This window comes from Oryctolagus cuniculus, chromosome 20 (assembly GCF_964237555.1).
Source record: "Oryctolagus cuniculus chromosome 20, mOryCun1.1, whole genome shotgun sequence".
In the NCBI taxonomy this organism is placed as follows: Eukaryota; Metazoa; Chordata; class Mammalia; order Lagomorpha; family Leporidae; genus Oryctolagus; species Oryctolagus cuniculus.
In genome coordinates, this window is record NC_091451.1 from 44,865,952 (window position 1) to 44,871,574 (window position 5,623).

Consider the following 5,623-nt stretch of genomic DNA (forward strand, 5'->3'; position numbering starts at 1 on the left):
GAGCCAGCTACGTCTGCCGCCTTTGAAGACTGTGGGAGTCTGGCGGGTTAATGGGATTGGGCTTGGTCCCCCCGCTGCCCCTTTACAAGATCCCGAGGCTCCACTCAAAGGGCCCCTCTCATTGCTTTCTGACTTTCTAAGAAGCTCTGTGAACGACACTGACGTCCTCCGCTACAGCCATGGAATTCAACGGTAGACAAGGGCGGGACAAAGTGGGTGCGCGCAGAATAGCCGTTCCCAGCAAAGCATGGGGTGCGGGAGGGGGGAGGGGAGACGGTGGGAAGCCTGCGCCCGGGGAAAGAAAAAGATGCGTGGTCTCCTTTGTGCGCGAACAAATGGCCGAGCGCGGGGCGGTCGGGGCCCCAGGTCACGCGCTCCGGGCTGCAGCTGCCGCCTTGGGGCGGGGGTCCCGGGAGGCCGCTGTCCTCGCTCGACCCCGGCGGGCCCAGAGCGCGCCCGGCCCCGACCCGGCTGGCCTAGCGAGGTAAGCACCGCGGGGCAGCGCCGCCGCAGCCGCTGGGGAGCCCCAGGTCACCCCTCGACAGCGCGCACGGCCGGGGCTACGCCGCGCTGGGTCCGCCCCGCGTTCCCGACTCGCCCCGGAGCCACGCGCGGGAGCCTGAAGCGCCGGGAAGCCGCCCTCAGCTGCCCCCGGCCCAGGAGTGGGCCCAGGCCGGGGAGGGTGGGACCGACCCCCGACCCAGGCTGCCTGGTCCCTCGCGGGAGACTGCCCCAGCCGCCCTCGGCGGAGAGCCACCCTCCCTCCGAACCACCAGGCAGGCAGCCGCCTTACCAAGGTCCTGGCCCGGCGCTCCCAGTCTGCTGGCGGGGCCCTCGGCGAGCCCCCGGCCGCCCAACTCGAGGGCTGCCCACAGTCTCCCGGTGCGCGGGCGCGGGCCTGCGGGTCCAGCCTCCGCCCCTCCAGGCCCGCGTCCGGCTCCGGGCCCACGCGCCCGCCGGGCACCTTGAGGCGAGGGCGCACTGTGCGGTGCCGAGGGCCAGCGCCTGGATCAGGCGGCGTCGGAGGGATGCTGGGCATCCGAGGCCCGGGTGGCTGCCGCCGCCACCGCCCGGTAGCCCACGGCCAGGCCGAGGGCATGAAAGGGTCTTTATCCCCCAGTGACACGGCCGGCGGTTTCCTCCCGCCTCCCCCCTCCAGCGGCCCTAATTGGGGCCGGCTGCTAATGTGATTAAAGGCCAGTTAAACGTTTCTCGGAGCACACGGTGGGAAGAGGCCAGGACCCCTGCCCCCTCCCCAGGGTCACTTCAGGCCTGTGGTCAGGGGGTGGGTGGCCGTGCCAGCCCCAAGGACGGCCTGGCTGGTAGCCCGCAGATTGTCCACCCCGGCCGCGGAGGCCGCGACGGGCGGGCGGGCGGGCTCCCGAGGCTTTATGTAAGCCGGTGGGCTTTGGGCCCGGCCGGATTTGGGGATAATTTTCGCACGGTCTCCATTTTCTGGCCTTTGGAAAGGCGCCCTGAGCCCTCAGGAACCTCCCCCTCTGGAGCCTGGCGCCCGCAGGGCCCAGCCGCTGCATCAGGCCTGGGGGCTTCGGGCTCTGGGGGGGGAGGGCTCCCCACCTGGGACAGTCACTCCAGGGGGTGGCGGAGCCCCCGGGGGCTGTGCGACCAGACTGAGCCCCTGACACCACTGCACCCTGGGAGGCCTGGAGGCGTGTAGGTTCCCAGGTCGGACGCTACGTGGGTGGTCCTGCCTGCCGGCCCGCAGGGCTCTATGTCCCGGCCCCCCAGTCGCCTGGAGCCTGGGAGCCAGTGTCGCCTGCGGCTCCTGCCCTGGGCCCAGAGACCTTGGCGACCCCTACCAAGCCTGCCTGGCCTGGTAGGGGGCTGTACCCCCGGGGCAGGGAAGGCCAGGCTGGTGCCAGGGCAGCGGCCGTGCGCTCCAGAGGGACGGCTCTGGGAAGGAACCCCGCGGCCGGCCGGCGCTCGTGGACAGCCCCCCAAAGCCCAGGGGCGCTGACGCGACTGTAAGTGCTCGAGCGTCCCCGGGGACGGAAAGCGTGTCCCAGCAAACTGCAAATCTGGAAGTAGTTAGGTTAGGGGAGGCAAATAAAAGCCAAGCGGGAGTCGGGCGGAGACCCGAGCACTGGGCGCTCCCCGGGGCCCTGCGTTCCCGCGGCCGCGGCTGTGGGACTGGCGGCCGGGCGGGAGCAGGTGAGCCGGCTGGGGCTCTCGGCACAGCCCCCATGGAAAAATGCGCGGCACAGCGCCGCGGGAGGACAGGGGCTCGCCTTGAAGGAGCGGTCATCAGCGGCCCCAGACCCGAGGACGCCGACGGCCGAGGCCGAGGCCCCGAGGGGCACTTCGCTGGCGTGAAAGGCAGTCTGCCCCCAGGAGGTGCTTGCGTGGAGGCCTGGCGCGGCGGCTGTGTGCGCTCCTCAGCTATTCTTGCTTCTAACAGGTCAGACCCCGAGAGTGGAAGGCGCAGGACACGCGGACCGCGCTTCTCGTGGTGGACTTTGTCCTAGAAATGCACTGTGCGTCTGAGAGCCTGACCTCCGAAAACTCCACACCTGTGCGATTTTAAGTGTACATTGTTCAACACCCCACCCCCCAAAAAAAGGGGGAAAATAATTAAAAAGCAAAAGCTGGAAGCCGAGAAAGCTGGAGAGGAAAACAGACAGTGAGGACCGACCCGGCTTTGCCCCGCAGCCTGTCCTTTCTCTTTGCCTCTCAGATAGCCCAAAGAAGAAAACAGAGTGAAAATAAGATAATTTCGTGTTAAGCCGACACGTCGAAGCAATTAATTTCTTTACAGATGGGTGCAAGGGACCTGCTGAGAAAACAGTGCACAGCAGTCGATTCCTCTTCCCTTCTGCTGCTCGGAGAATCGGAAAAAAGTAAACAGCTCCCACCTCACGATGCTTTCATCTGCTTATTGAACACAGATAAAATTAGAATCCTCTTCTATCTGAGATCTAAAAAAATAATTGCACAGGAAAAGTGACTTTTTTAACCAAAGAGATGTCTGTTTTTGTTTCTGTGTGAAATGGCAACATTTAACTAATAGGTAACGGCTGAACGGCCTTGGTGGTGTTTAATCTACAACTCCCATAAAGACAGCTACCCTACTGGCTGTGGGGGGAAAAACCTTCGGTTCTTAAGTAAATCTTGTATTTTTTTTTCTGAGAGGGCTTTTCCCATGATCTGTCAATAAATGAGCGATAAAGAGCGAAACAAACCCTTGTGTGTTTTTGGCAAATAATTCTTTCATTCTCAGATGTCCAAAGTGCACGGACCGCCGCTTATTGGGAATAACCTTGCAACACTGCGGTGAGCAGAGGCCCCGCTGGTTTCCCAGTCCTAGGGGAGTCCCACTCCTCCAGGAGGGTCCCCCGGACGCCAGCGTGTGTTCCCATCTCGGCAGACCCAGCACAGCACGCGTGGAAGCCGAGCGAGTGCAGGAGCCACTCAGAGCTGGAGGTCCCGTGCCTCGTGTGTGTCTTTCCCCGTCTTGAGCACCTCCGTGGGTGTTTCTCTTACCTGCCAAGCAGCCTACTCAGCAGCGTGCTTGGGACCTTGCTCTCTCACTGGAAAATGACAAGCATAGACCAGGACCGGAGCTCGCTCACCCAGCCGGGGCGCCTGCCTGAGCGCCAGCCGACCACCCACCAGGCAGATCCTCAGCCCCAGTCACGTGGTGGGGGGCGTTTGGGTCTTTGTTTCTGGTTTTGTTCCGCTTCTCTGGGAACACAAAGGCCCCTGTGTCGGGGCACCTGGGCTGGTCAGCCCGGAGAACACGGCTTCCCCTGGAATGCCAGCTTGCCTTCTGCAGTTGGTTACAGCCGAACCGTTGGCCTGGTCTGGCATTGCCCAAAAGAAGGCCCCTTCCACGAAGGGCAGGTGCACACTGAGCTGTAGACAAAAGACGTGAGTGTCAGGGAGCGCCCAGGGAAGGGGGAGAACAAAGATTGGCCCTGGGAACCTAGAAAGCCACACCTGAAATGCACCTGCTGGGCTCTCACCGGGGCCTGTGTAATGGAAGCAGCTCCAGGTGGACAGGAACCTAAGGCCAGCGCCACACTCCAGCCACGGTCACCTGACTGAGAAACATCTGAGAACCAGGAAGCCTTCCTCCTGCCGCCCACAGTGGGGAGTGCAGAGCCTTCCCCACAGGCCTCCGGCCCAGCCTCTGTCCCCACCCCCTGACATACCATGCTCCCCACGACACCCCCATGGCCGACACCGGCCCAGATCCGGCCAGCGTGGAGGCGCTGCTGTGGGAGCCTGGAACAGGAGGGCATAGCCCGCGCTGCCCAGCCCTGGGCCTTGGGATGCTCCAGTTAGCACCCCCTGTGGCAGCCTGAGCCCTGAGACCCCACACGGTGCTGCCGCCGCCTTGCCGAGCCAGCTGCGTTGGCGTGCGGGGAGCGGCCCTCCTCCGAAGTCCTCGGCGTGGCCTGGCCTCTGGCCTGTGCCCAGCACCGGCATTCTTGTTCCCAGAACAAAGGCCCGGAGGCCCCTGCAGGACCGAGAAAGGCTGAAAACAGCGGCTTTCAGTGCCGGCTGGCTGCGGTCAGGGAGAGAAGCGCGTCCTCTGCCCGCGCGTGGGCTACCGGCGCAGAGCTTGCACAAAACGCAGCGCCTCTGAGCGGGCATCTGAACTCTGGCCGTTCCTCTTCCATGGGCTGGCTGCTGTCCCTCAGGTGGCCCCGTGGGGGTGCGAGGGGTGGGCCCCGGAGACCCACGGTTGCATCTGCTGCTTGCTTTTCCCCGCTCCAGCCCTGGAGCCAGATCACTCTGCTGGCATTGGGGCCACCACTTCCTAGCACTGCGGCATTGGCAAAAACCACCCGTGGTCACTGAGCCTCACTTCTCCCTGTTGGGATGAAGCTGAGAAGTCCCAGCTCCCAGGGGACCTTGCACCAGCCACGAGGTGACTCCACGGCCCCGCCCAGGCTACTGCCAGCCCCGTCGGCCTCGATCCTGGGCCTCCCCCAGGACACCTGCCTTCCGCCCCCATCGCCTCCTCCTCCCCTTCCAGTTCTACTCCAGGCTCTGCCTCCTCCGGCTCGTCCACTCTGTGCCCGCTGCGGCCGACCCAGCACATCAGCACTTTCTGGGTGACTGGCTGTTGGAACCCCAGCCCCAGCCCTATGGGTACAGCTGTTCTGCAGGGGCACAGGCTCATACGGGTGGGGTACACCGTGAGTGGCAGAGCTGGGGCTAGGCCGGCTTACCCGACCTTCCAGGCTCATGTTGGGTCCTTCCCCTGCCCCACACTGGGAGAGCCAAGGTCCTGGTCCTCTGACTGCACCAGCAGCTCAGTGCTCAAAGCTTCAGCCACCTGACACAGTGAGCTGCAGAGAGATGCAAGCCAGACACGGCTGCCACGCTTCCCTGTGCACACACAGGCACACACACACATGTGTTCTCTCATACACACACATGCTCACCCAGCACCGCCTCCAAGCTGCCGCTAGAGACATCGTTGGGTGCCCTCTGAGGCTCACTCTGCCCTGGGGGCCTGCCCAATGGTATTGTCGTGGGATCTGCCCACGGCTGTGTGGGGATGGCATACACGTGTGCACCTGCCCCTGCCGCTCCCTCTCCATGGCCACGGTCACCCGTTCACCTGCTTTGCCTGGGTGCTGCCTTACTGATG

General features: G+C 64.2%; 1 long non-coding RNA gene across 1 annotated transcript; it reads left to right on the top strand.

Moving 5' to 3' along the window:
- Positions 1-330: 330 nt before the first annotated feature.
- LOC103345186 (uncharacterized) lies at positions 331-3,199 on the top strand. Its single transcript, XR_001792292.3, has 2 exons — positions 331-484; positions 2,420-3,199. It is a non-coding gene; the product is annotated as an uncharacterized lncRNA (long non-coding RNA).
- The last annotated feature ends 2,424 nt before the right edge of the window (positions 3,200-5,623 follow it).